Raw genomic sequence first — 21,641 nt, forward strand, 5'->3', positions numbered from 1 at the left:
AAAACCTCTGGGGTACAGCAAAGACAGTGCTAAGAGGAAAGTTCATAGCCCTAAACGCCTACATCAAGAAGTCTGAAAGAGCACAAACAGACAATCTAAGGTCACACCTCAAGGAACTAGAGAAACAAGAACAAACCAAACCCAAACCCAGCAGAAGAAAGGAAATAACCAAGATCAGAGCAGAACTAAATGAAATTTAAACAAACAAATAAAAAAATGCAAAAGATAAACGAAACAAAACCTGATTCTTTGAAAAGAAATATAAAATTGATAGAACATTGGCAAGATTAACCAAGAAAAAAAGAAAGAAAATCCAAATAACCTCATTAAGAAACAAAACAGGAGATATTACAACTGACACCACTGAAATACAAAAGATTGTTCAAGGCTACTATGAATACCTTTATGCACATAAACTAGGAAACCTACAAGAGATAGATAAATTCCTGGAAAAATACAGCCCTCCTAGCTTAAATCAGGAAGAATTAGATACCCTGAACATACCAATAATGAGCAGTGAGATTGAAATGCTAATTTAAAAATTACCAACAAAAAGAAGTCCAGGACCATCTATTTCCAAAACATTTTCATCATCTCAAAAAGAAACCCCATGTCCATTGAGCAGTCATTCCCCTTCCCCTACTCACCCTCCAGCAATCACTGACTAGAAACCATGAATCTACTTTCTGTATCTATCAATTTACCTGTATTAGATGTTTCAAATAAATGGAATCACACAATATGTGACTATTTTTTCACTCAGCCTAATGTTTTCAAGGTTTACCCATGTTTTAGCATCAGAACCTCATTTCTTTTTATGACAAATAATTCTGCATTGTATGGATAGACCACATTTTGCTTATCCATTCGTTTGTTAATGGACATTTGGATTGTTTCTACCTTTTGGCTGTTATGAATAGTGCTGCTGTGAAAATTCAAGTACAAATTTTTATTAAAATACCAATTTTCAGTTCTTTGGTGTCTGAGTTGAATTGCTGACTCATATGGTAATTCTGTGTTTAACTTTCTGAACTAGACTACCACCCCATTCTCCACAGGGGCTACACAATTTTACACTCCTGCCAGCAATGTACAAGGGTTACAATTTTTTAAAATCCTGGCCAACACTCGTTCATTTTCTGATTTTTTGATTATAGCCATCCTAATAAGTGTGAAGTAGTATTTCATTGTAGTTTTGATTTACATGTCTCCAACGACTAATGATGATGATCCTTTTATATGCTTATTGGTCATTCATATATCTTATTTGGAGAAATAGCTATTCAAACCTTTTGCCAATTTTTAATTGGATTGTTTGACTTTATACTGTTGACTTGTAAGAATTCTTTGTATATTCTGGATGCTGAACCCTTGGACTTTACTTAACTGCTACTTAATTCAATGTTCACTTTATAAGATTTTATGAGAAAAATTTATATAGCTCCATTGGAAAATTGTCTCCTCTTTCGACATAAACCTTATAAGTGATCCTACTCCTCTTTTGGTGTTTGCCACCAAGAAGCTCAAAACAGAGTAAACCAATCAATTTAGTAATCATATAAGAATTTTCAGCACTCTTTCCTAGCTACCTTCTACTTCTAGCCTTTCTCTTGTCTTTCTTCCTTTGTTTTTTTCTTTGCCTTCATTCATTTTTTAAATAATATGTACATATTCTTCTGAGACATCTCAATTTTAATTCCTTTGTAGAAGACACAGTGAATAAATAAGTCATAAGACCCTTCGCCTGCTTCCTGGTAACAAGAGAAACACTGTAAGTGGTAAATGGTATTTTGACCTTAAGCAACATTTTCTTTCTGTCACCTTGCCCTTTTTTGCATATTTTTTCTTCTTTTGGGCAACTCCCACCCACCATCTCTCCCTAATTCTCACACTCAGCGCCTCATACTTTCAATTCCACCCAGTTATTCACAGCCCCCACACTGCACCTCCTCCCCAAACACCCTCCATGTTTTAGCCCCTATTGATAACTTCTGTAAAATGCATCTTTCTTTCCTAAATTCCATGCCTTCTAGACCCGGTCTCATAATTAATGTAATGATTCATGGATTTAAAATATATACTTGTTGTCAATGCTGATGCGTCTTATCCCACATAGAAAACATTTACATTTAACAGTTATTTTCAAGGTTCTGGTAAGAGGAGGTGGAGGAAGAGAAAGAGGAGGAAGGGGAGGAGGGGAAGGAGGATGAGGGGAAAGAATCAGGAAACACCAAACACCATGGTATAGACAGTGAGGAAGACGTTTTAAAGAAAGAACAGTTGTGACTATCCCTAAACATCTCAAAGCATGCCAATACACAGCCTTCCACTCCTTTATAAATACATGGACCTAACTGGAATATCTGCATGCAGTGAAGAAAAGAATTTCTCAAACTTCTTAACAACATCTGTGGTATTTGAGGGCACCCCAGCAATCCATTTGGTAACTGATAGGTGTTAGGAACTTTATTTCAAAGCAATTCCACATACAGTTAATAATTATTCTTCTCAGAACCATTGTTTGTACAAAGCTCCAATAAAAAGGGCTTTAGAACTGTAAAACATCTTAATTGTCATCATCATTACTGAGAAATTAGTAAAATTTATATTTTTATTGACTATGGGAACAATTAAGATCAAGAAGGCTATAGCCGACTACTCATGAAGATTAATATGACCATAAACAGATTTGCAGTTGTGTCAAAAAGTGGAACTTGAGTTTCTAATCTATAATTTTCCCTCTTCTTCCTTCCACTATCTTTACTGGTACAGAACATGCTAGCCCACATCCTTCCTTTGCGTAGAGGAGAGCACTCGCTCTATCCCCTTTTGGGTGTGGAGAAATCATGGGCTATTCTGAGCCTTGAGTCTAGCATCCAAGCTCACCAGAGCTAGAGAAGAAAACTCCTCCTGCCAGCTGACATTCACCACATGCTAAAGGGGGAAATATACTGGGACACCAAAAGCATATGGCAGCTACTGTGCCTGCAGCAGTTCTACCCAACTGTTGAAATCAACTCTACTATATCATACAGTGGACTCATGGCTATAGTATTAGAAATTTTAGGCTCGGCAGCAAACCCCAATTCAAGTTCCTCTGGTTTTAGGAATCTTACTCTTATGAACCTGACCCAGAATAACCTCTCCCTTTTCTGAAAATTTCATGTACTTATTATATTGTGACTTTGAAAATATGCCTCTTCTTAAAATTTGTGTTTCATTTCTCTTAACAGTTTACGAGTACTGTATCATCTAGCTAGCTTTACCTCACCCCTCTTTGGCCAATGTACCTGTGTACTCTTATTGAATACAAGCTTAGTCATGATTGATTGGTTATGCATCTATGTGTCTGTATCAGCGTATAAGGTAAGATGGTAGGTATTTGAACCATTAGAATGTATTGATAGATGAAACTGCATATGCCAACAGCCTTAAACAACCTGAGCTATCATCTAATTATGAACTCAAAGATTTAAGTAATCACAAATTGCAGAATGCCTCTGTCAACTACTCATATTTTGGTAGTTTGGGACTTTACATGTACTTCAAATGCAAAACACAAGAGTCCTCTTATGCAACTCAAAAGCCATGCTTTTATGTAATTTGTGGCTAACAAACCATATATTTTTGTATCAAAGCTATGGGTGCCTTCTGTTTTGGTGCAATTTAAAACTGCCTTTTGGGGAATGGGGTCTGGCCCTTTAAGAATTAGAATTAGGTATGGATATGATTTCTGTGTACTGTGGCAAAGGAAACTGCATGTTAAAGTTCAAACTTCCATTCCAAAAGGCCAGGAGCTGACAGAACTCAATCATACAAAAGAAATGTTCTCAAGGGAGACAAAGGACACATTAGCATTAGTTGTACACATAGCATGGAGTTCATAGTCACTGAATCATCTCATTTTAGTAATGAGGATTTAGAGACAATCTTTTCTGATACTCTCATTGTACAAATGATTAAATGTATCTAGGCCTTCTGCCCTACGCACATGCCTTCCCCTCCAGCAAAAGTACACCTAAGGATGTGGCCCAGGACCCTGGCCCTGGCCTCCAGGATGGGAGTCCCCTCACCTTACCTAAAGTCCCTGTCTCCTTCATAATGTTGCTTTATTACCTCTCTTCGTCCCCTCGAGGAGGGCACTCCTAAGTCTAATAGACTTGTTTTCATGCTTAGTTCCACTTTGTGTGCCATGCTTGACACAGCAATTGATTTGAAGACACGCTTGCTAACTCGTCTGGCCCTCAGTCATGATTTGCCATGGAAACCAAATCTTAACAATGCCCCTCTCTCTAGTTCCAGACCTGCACTCTCCTACATTGCATCTACCAACCACAGGGGGCTACTGAACCCTTGAAATGTGACTGGACCAAATTGAGAAGTGCTCTAATTGCAAAATACTTCAAAGACTTGGCATGAAGAAACTTTAAAGTAGCTCAATAACTTTTATATTGATGCCACCTTAAATAATATTTTGAACGCATGGGATAATTCAAATTTACTTTGCCTGTTCCTTTTTGCTTTTTAAGTGTGAGTGCTATAAAATTTTAAATAACCCATTTATGATCCACATAATTTTTCTCTTGGACAGCATTGTTCAAGAATTTAAACAGTGTTTCTCAGAGTCTGTTCAATGTAGCATCTACATCAGAAACACCAGAGGTGCTTGTTACTAATTTAAACAACTGGGCCCCATGTCAGCCTTACTAAAACACATCTGGAGGGATGAGGCCCTAGAATCTGCATTTTAACTGGCTCCAAAAACAAGCCTCAGATATTATTTCTTTTCCTCTGTTTATCACAATGGAAGCAGAATGATGAGTGAGTGCAGAAATGGAACATTAATAAAACAAAACAGGCTATATCTCTTTAGGTCTACCGATCTAGTGACTCAGTACACAAAATAACCTACAAAGGAGTTTGATGCTAAAAATGTATCAAAGTTCCAAAGCAGGAGAGCTAAATTCATACACCCTGACATGCTTCCAACTCTAAGCATAGAGGCAACACATATGGGCAGGTGGCAAGCAGTATGGGCCAGTGACAACGGTTCAGACTTCCGAGTCGGACAGATCTGGTGTCAAGGCTCTGCCCTTTCACTCAAGAGCTATTTGCCCTGGGTATGTCACTGTAACCTCTGAAGGCCCATGCTCTCATTAGCAAGGCAAAGAAAATAATGCCTACCTCAGAACGTGCTGTAAGGCTTAAATCAAATGACGTAAATAAAATACTCGCTACATACAATAGTCACAGCTTTTATTATCATTAAAAAATTTGCAAGCTGAATTTCTTTTCTTAGTCTTAGAGCTAGAAATATGATTAAATACAATTAGAATAAACAATATCACATAACTCTTGATGTATATGATGAAGCTTCAGATAATACCTAGACATTTACATTTTTTAAATATTGCCCTAAATTGTACATCATTTCTTTTAAAGTTAGCAATTAGAAACTATTTTCTGTGCCTCATTATTTGAATAAAATTCCTGAATTGAAAGGCATAACTAAATGACTCTTGTATTAGATTCCATTTTATTTATCCTCAGTTATGTGAAGTCTCACAGTTCAAGCCACAGAGACATTTCCATGCTCACTCTTCATCTGGAATCAATTACCAGAATTTTAGGTAAGTCCCTGGATAAAACAGACTCTGAAAATATAACCTTGCAAATTAAAAACAGCAACAAACATTACAGTAAATTTGAAGGAACACAAATCTGCTTGTACATTAAAAAAATATACAATAGCATCCAAAATCCAAATTGAATCTCAGTTCCCCTGGATCTCAACTGAGGTATAATATCCACAAATGTTATATCTTCCCTCGTCAATCTATATTAGCATTGCGATGGAGGTGTCAGACCGTCAGGCTGAGCAAAGTGGCAAGAGTCACGAGAATGTTAAGCACAGGCCAAAGGTGAGGAGAGAGCAGACGCTCACTGATGTACGTCAATGAGGAGTGTGGCCCAGAAAAACCTGAAGTCAAGCAGGCCATGTGAGACTGTGAGAGGAGGGGCTACGGTGATAGGAAGGTGGGGAGGAGGCCATGTGAGACTGTGAGAGGAGGGGCTACGGTGATAGGAAGGTGGGGAGGAGGCCATGTGAGACTGTGAGAGGAGGGGCTACGGTGATAGGAAGGTGGGGAGGAGTAGGGTCAGGTTGACAGTTTTGAGTCTAAAATGTCAACCATTTTTATTGGTCTTTCGAAAATACTGTGGATTTTCAATCAGTTGACCAAAAAATTGATTAACTGCATATGTTTTGTATATCTCTCTCCTTCCTTTCAGTTCCATTTTCCAGTGATCAAGTTGCCCAAAGCAGAGATCCTCCTGATTCACTCATGCATTCATTCCTTGAATAAATATTTATTTTGTTTATCTCTACTAGTTTTCAGGCATTTTGACAGATCCAGGGGATATCAAAATTAATAAAACATGGTCCCCGTAGGAGATAATCATTTAAATACATACAGTAGAGATATGTGCAAGAGCTTATAGAAGCAGGGAAGAGGAGGTCTCTAACTGTGAAAGAAGACCAGGAAAGTGATGATGATATTTGAATTGAGTGCAGAGGAGTTCACAAGACAGGCAAAATGGGGCAAGTTTTCCAGATGTACAATGCAGCAAAGCTGACAACATTGACGTAGGGTCAGAGCATATACAGAAAACAACAAAGAGTTCCATATGACATTGGGATGCACATGGTGAAAGGAAAGAGGGGCATTGGGAAGGGAAACACAAGAAAGATTCTTCCATAGGCATCCACACATATCATGCTAAGGCAAGGGGCTTCATCCTACACCACTGAAAGAGTATAATCTGGGAACAATATAATGAAATTTGCAATTGAAAAGAATCACACTGGTGGCAAGGTGACAATGAATTAGAGAGGAATTAAAGCTATAGAAAAAGAAATAGACTGGTTAGAGGTTGTCAGAGTAATTCAGAAATGAGTAGATAGCACCCTAAACTATGCAGGCAGGAGGGTTGTGAAGGAGGAGAAAAAAAGGAAAAGATGCTTAAGAGGTAGTTTTGACACAGGGTAGGTTACTACTGTCTCCATCTATTTCCCTGCTAAAATAACCAGCAGTGGAGGTTGTTAAATGACTTGATCTTCCCATATGTAGAACACTCTGTAACAGTGAAGCATGGAGGCCGAAGCGCATGTTCTGAAGAGAAAAAGTTCGTAAGACTTACGGCAGCTCCCGTTATGTTCTATCAAATGCAATGTATCAGTGGCTGGGAGGGCCTGGAGGAACCCACACTGTTAACTACCATATCTTCACCTTGCGGGTAGTGAGCTTAGGACAGAATAGGAGGTGAAGGAGAAGAAGGACTCTTTATGAGCTTTTATACTGATTAAATGCTTAAATATAGCATTATCTGATCTATAATTTAAGAGACAATAAAAAAGGAAAGTGGGGTGAAATCAAGTTACTCCTAAGAACAATAATAACTGAATTTCAAGAAAAACAAGTTATTTGAAAAGAAGATACATTTATTAAAACTTCGAGGATATTTAACAATTTCTTATAATCAGAGAAATATATAAATGTTTAACATACTTACTCTAGAAATCTAGAAGTCCCAGGAATTATATTTTAAATGTTGATTCCTTATGAATCACATTTGAAACACAGTTTTAATATTATATTATTTGTTAACAAACTGGGACTCAAACCACTTTGCCTTTGGTAACATTTTGCACCTGGACTATTGCCATAATAAATTAATGGCAGCACAAGAAATCGGGTAGATGAAAGGAGCATATTCACTCTTTTCCCAATGTACTAGAAAGCCCCACTTTTCCCACTTAATGGAATGCTTCTTCCGAAATCCTTTGGAGCAATGAGCCTTTATCCTCCCCATTTCTGTCACTCAAACAAGAGGACTCAGGAGGACAGCGATACAGTGTGCCTTCTCTCTAACACCTTGTGTATGTCTCAGGAGTTCAAACACAGGCTGAGTTATCACCACGAGACCCCTATGTGCATGCAGGTGAAAGGAACACAGGGAAGGTGGTTTGGTTCCATCCTTGTTCTTTCACATGTCATGTCTTTACTTGGCAGGCCATAACTAGGCTGATACGTATGGATGAAAATTTTCAGAACTCATTATCATTGGGTCCAAAAATAGATGAAGATTGTTTCTAAAATGAATGACAGAACAGCCCGGACTAACGGTCTTTTCCCAAAAGACAGCAATAAGTGGTTAGAAAAAGCCCTTGAGAAAATTTAGGAATCATAAGAAATCCACAGAAGCCTGGTTTGGCCAACTGGGTGCATGGTAGTGCCCATCAACTGTGTAAGGCCAGCTACAAGAGGGGCAGGTCTGGGAGCAACATAGGCCTGAGGGGCTTGAAGAGCATTCAGAGGAAGATGGCAAGTTGGATTCAGGACTGGAGCTTGAGAAAGATCTGGGAAGAATATATAAATTGGTGAATCATTAGCTAATGGTTGCAGAAAATAAATAAATCAAATCCATCATACGTATTTGCTTAGAAAAAGCAAGTGAGAAGAAAAACGTGGATGATTTTTTTTCTTTCTAATCCTCAAAAGTAGCACATCAATTCCACTTCGATGCTATTGAATGACAACCAAGAGTAAAACTACTTTTTTCCTTTTCTAACTTTTTACCAAGGAGGGTTTTGAAAGAATTCTTCAAAACAATCTAGTGTGTGTTACAATCTCGGGCTGATACGTTCTTAGAGAGTAAATATTTATCAAAATCATGCTTGAAAAGGCATACTCATTATAGGAAAATGTGTAAGAATGGCTAATAAATTTAGTTTTAAAGTATCTACTCCAGCAGAAACATGTAACAATAGCACACTGTTCAGAGGCATAAAGATATTTATAAGTATCTTTAAACACTTAATTCTCATTAAATGGTTCACATAAGTATGGTTCTGCTATACTCTAAAAACTAATCATATAGCACAAATACCTCGATCGCATAAAGATATAGATTTGTGTGATCTACTCAAAGGTATAGTTTGAGCCACAAGAAGAAGCCCGCAATCCCAGCTATACCCTCCCCTACCCTACTTTAGCTAGCATCAAACTTCTCCTAGAATTTTAAATGCAACCAACGAAGTTTCTCCTCCAGTACAATCACTATTTTGCATAAGACATATTCTTAAAAATTTTCTAAAATGAAATAAAATACAAGTTTAAAAATCTTTAAAATCTCATAAAATAAGAGTTCTCGAGATTATGAGATGAGAAGTGAGAATGTTGTTAGCTGTTTCTCTGTGCAATGCAATATGAAATATTTCCTGGGAAATCCTGTCATGTTTGGGAGTTGTTCTAAAAACAAACAATAGGAAAGGCTAGGGTAGACTTTCCCTCCATGAAGGGATCGAGCACAATGCATTACTAATTTAGTTCTTGGGCAGCAGAGCTAGTAGAAATAGTTCCTGGAGGCTTCCCCTCACTATCACCTGACCACAAGTGCCATGCTGACTAGCCAGGGACACAGGATGCAAGCTCCAGGAGGTGCACCAGTTGTGAGCTTTTGGAAAAGATCTCATGCTGTATTGCACTAACTGGAGTCCAAAAAGCAGCTAATTTCACAGGGCTTAAAATCACACTAAAAATAATTCCTTGGGACTTCTCTATCTTGACAGCTTGGAATTACTACAAAATATTTGGTATGGCACAACACATTTTCCCAAATAACAGTAAACATGGACATATTTTATTAACTAATGACAGACTCTAATATGTTTAAGCAGCCAACTACAGTCTTCCATTTTCTTCACATAAAAAAGAAGAAATGGAGTTTTCCATAAGAATTTGTTCCTTTTCATGGACAAAAACTTCAAAAACATATAATAACTTTTTCACTGGTTTGAAGGTTCTTGGCAGGTCCTAGTTAGAAAGACAAAATGCAAACAGGGGTAGTCCAAAAGCAGTTAAGTAAGGAGGGGCTGTGTGTGTTTGTGTGTGTGAGAGGGAGATAGTGTCAGTGTGTTTGTGTGTGTGTGCACGCACGCGCGCACCCTTTTGGGCGTGACTGCCTGCACATTCTTGCACTGGGGTGATGTGAGAGGGACAAAGTCAAAGGAAAGGAGAAAGTGTAGGGGACAGCATAGGCACAGGATGCAATCATTTTCTCCAACACTCCCACGTGGAGAAGGCAGAGCACGTCCTTGCATCTGAAGACAGATTGTTGTGTGAGTCCCTTATCACCCAAAGCTATACTGGTGAATGATGGCAGGAGCCTAGACTTGGTATTAAAAGATGTGCCTTCTGGTCTCAATGTCTCTGAGGTTCGATATCCCCATTTATAAATCAAGGGCATAACCATCTACTTCCTATGACCAAATTCAGGCTTGCAAATGTTTGGTAAAGTGCTGTCCAACAATGAAGAGTCCTTACCATATCTTCTCAGGCACAAGTAGAAACTGAGTCTTGGGTATTGGGGCCAGGGGAGGACACACTCACAAAGTGCTTATGCAACACTAGATGGCACAGGGGTACACCTGCTCTGGCCTTAAAACAAATGTGAGGGAAATAGAGTTTTACATGGAGTCTACATTTAACTCTTCATCCTTAACCAAAAACAAGCAAGAGAGGAACAGAGGGAATACAGGCTACATGAATTCTGAGAAATCATAATGGTTCGGCCACGCATGCTTGTGGTTGACAGACATCCCAACATACATCACAAAAATGTCCAGTGCCTGGACCGTGCAGCACCATGTAGTCCGATGAGGCTCCTGCTCAGAACACATCAGGCAATGGGGTTTCAGTTTCCACCATATGCAGTTTCAAGTCAGATACCAAACTGAAGCAGCAAAGGACATAAAACTAGCTCAGTATAGAAGGCACCTAATTTTTCTTGGAGCTGTGGGAGGACCAGATTGACCCAGGAGACTTCCTGAATATTGAGCAAGGCATAGTCACAGCTTGGGTACTAGATTTTAAGATGTGACCTTCCTCTGAGGTTATATTTAAGAATTTCTTAGAGAAAAACAAAATCACCAACAGGAAACTATCTTATCGTTGAAGACACTTACAGTGACAAAGAAACTCCCCGCGAGTTGAATTTAGGATTAAAAAAGGAACTAAGCACCAAAACTGGAAAAAAAAAAAAACAATCGAAGACAGAGCTGGTTTCAGGGCAATGTGGCCAAGGCTCACATACTGTTACCAGGCCCCAATTCCACTCATTCCACTCCATGTATCTCTCATCCATAAAGCTTCATTTTCAGCAAGCTCTCCCTTCAAGGGAACGAGTTCACACAGCACCTTCACTCCTTACATTTTTTCACTTTCAAATCCAATGAAAAAGAGCAAGAGTCTCTTACCTAGAAGAACTGGCCAAAATCTCCTGCTTTGAGTCCGAGTCACTTGCTCATCTATGAGCCAATCACTGATTGTCCTTAGACAATTTGAGAGTATGACTTACAGACCCAGGGTCCTTAAAGCTACTGGAAGAAGCCTCCAATTAATCTAGGGTAGACAAACATGGTGCTTTACAAACCTGTGTGAGTTGGAACTACAGTAGTCACCTACTTTCTCTACTCCTAAACTTTAGGCCTCACTATCACTGAGGTATAATTATCCTTATATTTTATGATATTGGAATTTCTCTTACAGATACAATATGGTTAAAGGAAGTCAATATGAAGGACCTCACAAAATAGATGTAAACATTTTATTATTTGCCTAGAAACATATATCTCAGGCTCATTTTTTGTATTTCTCTAAACACCTAAATATCTTCCCATTAAATCAGCATTAAAAGTCAACAAAATGATTAAATCTTCATCAGCTTATTGAAACAAATTTCAAAATTTAATCTCCCATTTCAAACTAAGTCTCTAGTGGTTTATTTGTAAACATTGATTAAATGCACACTCTGCAAGGAAGAAATAAATTGGCTGGTATACACATAGTTGAGTCAGAATGGAGGAAACATTTCCAGAGCAAAGAATTACTTAAAATACTGCCTATTTCCCTAAATATTCATGCAATTGGCAATTGATGGATTATATATATGCCTTATCTTATGCCATACAATATTCTCAAGGTAGTCAATTGTTACCTTTTAAAATTCCTATATTTTCTATGTCTATCTGAACTAATTATTTTCTAGCTGAATTATATAGCAAGACCCAGTTTACACAACAAATTAGAAAAGGGAAGGGACTGTTTCAGATTCCACAAAGCTTTATCCTTAGCCCTTTTTTTATTCTTCAAACTCTTCTTCAGTTACGATTCTACCATTCTATATAAGCGAATCACAAATCTCTATTTAAGCTCAGTCTTATTTCATTTCTAACTAAATTCTAGATTCTTCCACCTGGATAATTTACTTAACTCCGACACATAAAGTACACGTACAAACTTAACTCATCATATTTTACGCAGGTAAGTCTGTCTCTTGATGTCATGGTCTCTAACATTGGGCCTTCCTACTGCCAGGCAACTGGGCTTCATCCATCTTTCACTCCTCCTACATTGCCAGGTCCAAAGAAAATGCTTCTATAATGCCTTTCCAATATTTTCTCTGGCAATTCTTAGAAAGATAAAATGTGGACTGCAAGATGTCATTTTTATTATGTGAGACATAAATATTTGGCAACACTACATAAGCTGGAGAATTTGTAGTTACCTTGTTATATATTGGATATTTCTCCCTCAACTATAGTTTTCTAGGAAGAGAAATATAAATTTAGTAATATATTTGACTATCTAGATCTTTAAAATAGTCTAGAGAATTAAGGTGTTCCTGGACATTCATTTCTTTATCAGAAAGACTTTATTTTATTTTAAAGTCATAATTGTACCTTATGGGCACATCTTTCAATGGTAATAGTTGTTAATTTTTATTTTGTTTTGTTTTTATGCTAATTATGCTAACAAGTTTTTTATTAAATATAGATAACATATTTAATAATATCTTATAAAATATCTTATTCAATATCCTATTGCCAAAGAGGATGAGAATTTGTAACATAGCTTTCTTGATATTCATGTAAAATTAATGAAAAATTACTTTCGAAAATGCCTTTGAGGTTTGACGATTTGAGAAAATTATCAAAATATCAAGTATCTTCTAGTTGAACATGAATATTTTACTAAAGTTTCCGAGGGCAAGTTTCTGCAAATCTTAAGTAATGGAGCACAATTATAATTCCCTTGTAATTTAACCTGATTAGATTCTGAAGTGTAAATGCATGAGAGCAAAATTAATATGGTTTTCTTTTAATGTGAAGAAATACCTAAGGTATATGAAATAGGTGGGGGACAAACAGGAACCACATGGCTGGCATGAGCTCCCTGTCACCTGTTGTCTCCTCATTTGTTCTGGTTAATAAGAGGTCATGCAGCACCTAACACCTTCCAGGAATTGGGCTGTACATGATGAAAATCGGGTGAGGAGGTTGAGACTCTTCACACAACTCAGATACGTCCCCTCATTTTCGTCATCATTCACCAGCATACCTTAATGATACGGATCTTCTTTTTCCTGTTCCATCAGAAGGAGTAATCATTTCAAGCATGGATAAAGCAGGAGAGAAAATACATATATAGCATGGCAGATTATGAAAAATGCTATAGAGAACAACAAAACAGGATGAGGAAATGCTAAAGAAGAGAGGGTGAGGCTTACTCGTCTATATAGAATGGGTAGAAAAACACCTTGCTAATAAGATGACATGTGAGCAGAGATTTGAAGGAAGTGAGCATGTGGATACCTAGGGAAAGATGACCTAAGCAAGTGCAAAGCCCTTGAGGTAGGAGAGGCTTGAAATGACTGAGCACCAACCGCGGAGGCCACTGTAATTGGGGAAGGAGAGAGGAGGCAGTGAGAGCTGATGAGGGCAGTCAGCCAGGAGCTGAATGAAAAATGACGTGTGATTTGATTGAGTGTCCAAGTTGCGCGTGCGTGCGTGTGTGTGCGTGCGTGCATGTGTGTGTGTGTGTGCTTGTGTGTGCATATTGATAGATCTATGTCATATACACACACATTTTAGTAACTTATTTGAAACCCTAAGTTTTTATTTTTACTTATCCCTCAGAGTTAACCACAGAAATATAGTTTACACATATGTGTGTAAAATATTATTTTTTCTGTACTTGTTTAAATACTTAATATAAATTATATTATATTTTAAACTTTATATCACAATTAAACTTCATATTTAAAAAAATTAAAATCTACATAAAATTTATGTATTTTAAATTTTAATTACACATTATATTTATAGCATATTATATAGATATATTATTATATACTATAATATAACTATATGTAATACACAATTAAAATTTAAAATGTATAATTTTAATATAGACAGTTTAAAATGCATGTAATGTAGGTTATGATAGGAACTATTAAGCTTAATCTACAATATTTTAAAAGATATAAACTATATTAAGGCTATTTAAACAGGTACAGAACAAAATGAATGGCATCAAGTTAACAGCACAAAGTAAACAAGCACTAAGAATTTGCACTCCAACTACACTTTATATCTTTTACTTCCATGTTCCTAGAAAGAACAACTTGACATCACACAACATTCCCCATACACTTACACATGGCTTACCTAAAAGTTCCAAAACTTCAAAACAGATCGGGAAAGTTCTCTCTCCTTGGCTATCTGTGAGTTTTCATTCTTCAGAGCATACAATATACAAGCGAGGGAAGCAATATTTTGCTCTGTTCATGAAATCTGACAAACCAGGATGTAAGTACAGTGACAGCGTTATCTCTTCTCAAGTAGGATCGGTACATTTATTTATTTGCCAGATACCTATGAAGAAAAACCAATTCAAAAGGTACTTAGAGTGGAAGAGTAAAAATAATTAATGAATAATAATAATAATAATTAATAATAATTATTGATTAGTACATACTTCGGATTTTCAATTTTTGTCATAAAATCATGTCTTAATTTGGTTACCATTTGCATATATCATTCAAAGCATATCTTAAATATGACATCTATAAATAGCAAATTCAGTTAATTCATTTCCGAAGAACCAAAATCACTGGGAATAAAGTGAATTCAGTTTTGCCTTTTAATACTTTTAATATTTCTGGACTACCAATGACATAGTTTTGAAGCTTGATGTTCTTAAGTCTCACATTTTGACAAATGGGTGAGCTGTAAACAGACTAGAAGGGAGCCAGAAACTCTGGAACTATTACCCATTGATAGTAGCAAAAGTCTTGTAAAATACACCTAAGCAGGAAAGAAGAGAGGAAGAAAGTATGCCTCTTAGTAAATGCCAAACTTTAGTGTCTAGACAAATCTTTAAAAATTAGTAAAATTGATGTAGTCAAGCATAACAGTCAATCAGGAATATCCAACAGTGCAGGGGAATGAGTTATTTTGGTTTCACATTTTGACATATCCCTCAGAGAACAGATTAATCAAACCTTCTATTTGTTATGAAAGCAAAGAAACTATTTGATTATTTACTTTTAGTATACTTGGGATAATTTTACATAAACTATCATAAACCCTGCTCTCACACATTTTTAAAAGTTAGGGGGAAATACAACATCACCAAATAAGACTTCCATCCTGCAAAAATCATCTCCATAATGGTAAACATACATGCTTATAAAATTGTTATGAAATCCACCTGTAAAACATGGTTGATGATCCCTCTGGGGACAAAGAACAGAATTGGTCACGGATTAATGGCACATTGGCCTTTAGACAAATTGCTTTGCAGTCACATTTCACTTTGGAATCAGGATCCTTATAGTAGACCTATGCCATTATTCTCTTTGCCAATAACAATATGTTTTCCTCCTCATTGGCAGTAGTTATGTGAGTACTGGGTAGGTTCTAGGTAATTTCTAAATGCAAAACTCCATTTAATGAATACAGTACAAAGCCTACATGATGTCAATACACTTGGCTGGACTGTTACCTGTTCCACCTGTTCAAAGGCACTTAAAATGAGTCCAAATGTCTCTATTAAGAGCACTCTCATACCAGAATACTTTATATTAGAAAGTTTGAGGCAGTCGTTACTAGGTTTATTAATAATCCAACAGAGTTGAATAATCATAGTACTTTGTGACAAAGACAATGGAGCCAGCCTACGGGGCTAGTCCATGCCTTCATGGCTATTACTGTCTGATGGGATACCAATCATACAGCACTGTGCAGAAAAAAAAGATATGCTCAATAAACACTAAATCACAGAAGTCTACAACGGTGTTATCACACAGAGAGGCTATGGGAAAAGACCCACAGAGGAAGTAAAATCTCAAGGCATGTCAAAGAGTAAGTGGAAACGAGAAGTGAGAGGAAGCCTGAGGAAGAGGGGACAGCATGCACGGAGAACCAGAGCTGTTGAAACTACGTCCTCACAGCCAGAGGACCACTGTGTGGTGTTGACTTAGGGTGAGGAGCCTGGAAAGGTAAGAGGAGTGTGATTTTGAGGATCTAGAAGTTTATGTTTAAGAGTGAACACTTAAATCTGAAAGCAGTGAGATGAAGTTTAGTAAATTTGGGGGCAAGAAAATTGTATCACCTAACTTTTATTTAAGCACACGATTCAGACAGCCATGTAAATAGTGGCCTGCTGTGAGACATTAAAGAGCTTTGGGGAATCTTCCAGTAGTCCCAGTGAAAAATAAAGAGAAACAAAATATTAATTCCCAAAAGCATGTTAATAATGTTTATATATATATATATATATATATACACACACACACACACAATATAATAACTATGTATGTATATACACTCAATTTATTAATTCATTTCTTGGATACCTTTATGCACCAGCATCTATGTGTGAAGAATGGCACTATCTGCTTTAAGACCAATGAGGAACATAGGTGGGGAGAAGATGAGTTAGGCTACCTTTCTAACAGTGAACAACAACAACAACAACAGCAGCAACACGGAAATGTTTCCTGGTGGAAAGCCATTAAACAAAAACACAAATAGGTAATTACAAATTATTAAAAGCATCCATAGGAAAAGCATCCCATGCCCTGAGGGACAGTAAGTCAGTCTCTACTCCAGGCTGGAAAATAGGGAAGACTTCCATGAGCAGGTAGCATCCACCAGCACACAGGGAGAAGAGAGAGGGATCCCCATGTTCTAGACCCACAGAGAGGGTGGAAGGAAGATGGGCCAGCTGGTGTTGGCAATGCTGCAGAGATTAATTGTACAGAATTCACCACCAAATTAGAAAATGAAAAGCTAATTTCTGAGTACAGAAGAGAACAAAGACACAAGGAACAAATCAACGTTACAGGAAGGCCCATTTTGTTTCAATAAATAATATTAAGCATGAAGCGCCGTGAGGTGAACAGAAGCAAAAGTAGGTGAGAGTGAGAGCTTAGGCTCATCTTCAAAGAACTCGAGGGATTCCGTTAAAGGAGAAGCAGAAATGTCAGAAGCAGTGTCAAGGCACAATTTTTGTAGGAAACTTGAGTACATGGATAAGGCCGGGCAGAGGACAAATGGAAGGAACAAAGAAACAGAATGAAGGCCAGGCACAATAGTTCAGGCCTGTAATCCCAGAACTTTGGGAGCCTGAGGCAGGAGGATCACTTGAGGCCGGGAGTTCGAGACCAGCCTGGACAACAGGGCAAGACCCTGTATCTTAAACATTTAAAAATGTGCAACTGCAGTGAGCCATGATCACACCACTGCACTCCAGTTTGGACAAAAGAGCGAGATGCTGTCAAAAAAAAAAAAAAAGAGAGAGAGAGAGAGAAAGACAAAGAAGATATTTAGCATTTAGGTAGTCTCAGAAGTGTTTGTGACTGGCAGTTAACATTTGTGAAGCCTTTATTATTGTGTTCCCATTTTAGCGTGAGGAAACTAAGGCTCTGAGAATTTGAATGACTTAATAGCAAATGAACAATATCATATGACCCACAGATCTAGCTTACTGCTAGATCTTTGAGAAAACTAGGAATAATTATTTTTAAATATGTGCTTAGTCATTCATTAAAAAATAAAAATAAAAAAATAAATAAAAAATTATCTCCCCATTGCTTAGGCTCTAGGAGAGCAGAGAGGTGGCAAGGGTGTTAATTTAGACCTCTGAGAGCATCCCTAAGCCAGTTATATGTCAGTGTGATGCCTGAAAAGCTGCTGATACCTAATTGCTCCTGGACTATCTCCCACAGCTTGTAAGAGAGTATGAAGAGTGCCCCTAATTGCCAAAGAGGTCCTGCATCCAGCCCACATAGAGGCACGTGTGTCTGATTTATTCAGAAGATGGAGAAGCCTGGTGTCTCTCTGTGACTAGGTGGAAACACTTCCTTCTAGTATATTCTCTTAGAAAGCATTTCACATTCCTATTTGCTGAACACATAGTCACAATGGATACATTTACTTTTTGAAATTAAAGGTCACAATAAATTTCCTGCTCAGCAGTCTCTTCAAACCATATGAAAATTAAATGTATTTCTTGGAAACAGAGAAGCATTTAAAATATAGACAGTCATCGTGGAAATGCCTCCAAGAGCACTGTGAGTGTGCAGGTAATTGATGATGTCAAGCAAAGCTGTATAGTGGGACAGGAGGGAGAAAATGACAGAGGGACACTTTTCTGCCTGTATCATGTTTTCTCTCTGCAGCATTCAAAACAACGCTTTCTGTAGAAAATGGAGCTTCAATCGTGCTCCCCATTCTTGCACTGTCCTCCCTTTAAACCTGGCTCACATTCACTGGAGCAAAGGAGAATTCTGCTGAGGTCAAATCCTCTGGTCTTCCTAGTCATTTATGCTAGCCACTTTTCTGTACTATTTCCAAAAATGAATCCAGATAAGTGTCCCTTCAAGATTTCCAAGATCATGGGGAAGGGTGCTTAGCATGATGCATGCCCAGGGCCCACACCCAGCAAGCCCCAGGGAAATTCACAAATAGTGCAAATAGTGGATGAATTAACTGGGCAGCTGTGTCCAGCTCCTCACACCTGGAGGGAAGTATTGTTTCTCTCTAACCTGGTCTGCCAGCTTATATAGACTCTCTGAGTTGTGGGTAGTAAGGCTCACGGTTAGTAGCAGAGTTTTAAATAAGAAAAAGTCTTTTGTTTTTTAAGGCTTAAAATTCTCTTCAGTGGTACCTGCTATTCTAGCTGTGTTCTTCACTCGTCATTCAATTAATATGTAATCCTCTAAGTGCAACATAGCGGAGCAATAGAGGGGATAATCCAACAAATACAATGGAAAATAACTTGAGAAACAGCAGGTCAATTGTTCAACATAAAACGCACATCAAATGTAAGATTTTTCAAAGGGTAAATTAATTTGCATGCTCTAAAAATTCCATTTTGCAATGAGGCATTAATTTTTTACCTCAGCAGAAAGGTTTTCCAGAAAATGAAATTCTAAAATGCTGATTATTGTATCTCTCTTTTTTTCTCCATCTTTTTCTCTCCTTTTCACTTTCCACTTCTCAACAAAATAAGAAAAACCATCAGTATAGGCTTCTGGCAGCACAGCGAGAGAACTGTGAGATTGGCCCTTAAGGGAATTTTTATTCTCAAGTGAATGTAAATGTATTCATCAATTCAAATAAATGCATAGTGTGTTATAGACACAATACATTAATAAATAGCCATGCATTAAAAAATAATGAGGTTTTCCACAAAACAACATCCTGTGGTGTGTAGGGTCATAAAAAAGATACTAAAAGAGAGAGAAAAGATTGTGTGTAAAATCTGATTAAAATACAGAAACATCACCATATATGAAAGATGTAATAAATATTTTATTAGTTAACTATAAACAAAAGAACAAATGCAGTAAAATGTAATTAAAAATGTAAAAGTGAAGGATGTGATTTATTTTACTACAATAATATTAATATTACAAATGGTATGTAAATGGTATCAAGACTATTGTAGAAAGAGTGGAAAGCAGCCATTCATTTCTTATAATGAGATTTCATCCCCTTTTTTGATTTACATTTGTTTAAATATTTCAAATAGTGAATGAATAATGTTGCTCTTAAACCTTACACAGCTTAGCACATTCTCAAATTTCCATCAGCCCTTGGATGAGATTTGCATGTTGGCAAGCAGTTTCCAGGCAGAACCACTAATTGTGAAAATAGAAGAAAATTGACTGGCAGAAACCAAGAGTATTTTTAGTGCTGTTGGCTGAATGAGTTTGGCTTTGAGTAGTAACCCCTACTAGTGAATGTGCTAGAACCCAAAATAGCATTTTACAGAAGGTCCCCCAATGAAAATAGGTGAAAAGACAAAAATGTAACATTCATTAACTGCTATTGGCTTGAAAACTATTAGGGATTTAAACTGCTAAGATTGTTTGCATCAAACTTTCCTGCCATTGCCTCTGAAATTGAGCAGAGTGCCAGAAGTTTGTATTTGGGACCACTGAAACCCAAGCACATCAGAGACCCTGAGATTTGAGGTCCACCATCATATTGGAAGCCATCCCTTCCACTGGCTGAGCCTCAAAGGGACAAAATGCCTCGCAAAGAATTCTCTTCCATATTGATAGGGAACATGGATGGCACAAAATCACACTCAAGCCAAACTACAGTTTGGTATCAACAAATGTCATGTGTTTACTACTTTCTTTCATTTCCCATTGGAGCAGTTGTTTCATACCTCTCTTGAGGTATACGCCTCACAAAATAATAAAACCTCTTCTATTACTGTCACGCAGGACATGCACTTGTGAAAGTGCGTGAACTAGCCAGCGTGCTCAGCTAGGATATAGCAGAAGTGAGGTTTGAACTCCTGCCTCTGAGCCTGTACATCCTGAGCTATCTGCTATGTCCTGCTGCTCCTCATTTCATCACATCTCTGGTGGCCTCTTCAGTTTTCCATTTTCATAAGTGTAGCCCTATTTCTGATCTGCCTGCTGCATTATCTTTACCTAATTCCTACCTTTCCTTGTAGCATTATGAGTTTTCCCTCACACTGCCAGCTCTCAAAGCCCTCCTAGGGGGTCTGCGTCTGTCCCATCTCTGGCTACCCCACAACCCTCCACCCATCGGCATAGCCCAGCGATTAGCTTTTTTTATTTTGCTCATTCTATCCCCTTCTCTAGATCACATCCAAAGCAGTATCATATCTATGGGAATTTCTATTTCTTTTAATTCAAGTACCCCAGGCCATTTCTTCTGTTATAAAAAATGATCATGAAACCCTCATTCTCAATGAAGCTTTTTCAAATCGATCAAAGAATAATTCTTGCTTTTCTGGTCTATTGAGGTTAAGTCAGAAATACTTTAGCTAAACAGGAAGGCAGAAATCCACATATAATGCCTTACACCAATATGGATTTATTTTTTCACACAGAATATGTTCAAAAGTAGCTTGTTCTTGGTTTTTCTTCTTCAGTGTGAAGACAAAAAGAACAAAGTCTCTGCTTTTCTCTTGTTCTCTCCTTCACAGTCTTAAGGAGACTGCAGCCCAGCCACTACCTCTACATTTTAAGCCAGGAGCAGGAAGAAGCAACAGTACGTTTACAAGGAAAATAAAAGCTGTTCCCAGAAATACACATCAGATTTCCTCTTCTCTTTCATTAGCTAAAACTATGTCATGGGCCCAGCACTAACTGGAAATTGGCGAGAAAGAAGTTGGAAATAGTGGCTTGGTTAGCCACCCAAGAGTGTCTGCCACAGTCATTGAACCAAAGTAATTGTGTTTCCTCAC

At 37.5% G+C, this 21,641-nt stretch overlaps 1 long non-coding RNA gene across 3 annotated transcripts in view; it reads right to left on the reverse strand.

Moving 5' to 3' along the window:
* LOC134737214 (uncharacterized) overlaps positions 1-21,641 on the reverse strand; it is a 201,399-nt gene that overhangs the window by 41,990 nt on the left and 137,768 nt on the right. For 2 of the 3 annotated variants that reach the window (XR_010121884.1, XR_010121882.1), the window contains one exon: positions 14,570-14,776. This is a non-coding gene — a long non-coding RNA (uncharacterized lncRNA). Of the gene's footprint in view, positions 1-7,483; positions 8,420-14,569; positions 14,777-21,641 lie in introns of those variants that run through there. The other variant, XR_010121883.1, reaches the window with a different exon arrangement.

The sequence above is a fragment of the Symphalangus syndactylus genome, chromosome 7 (assembly GCF_028878055.3).
Source record: "Symphalangus syndactylus isolate Jambi chromosome 7, NHGRI_mSymSyn1-v2.1_pri, whole genome shotgun sequence".
Lineage (NCBI taxonomy): Eukaryota > Metazoa > Chordata > Mammalia > Primates > Hylobatidae > Symphalangus > Symphalangus syndactylus.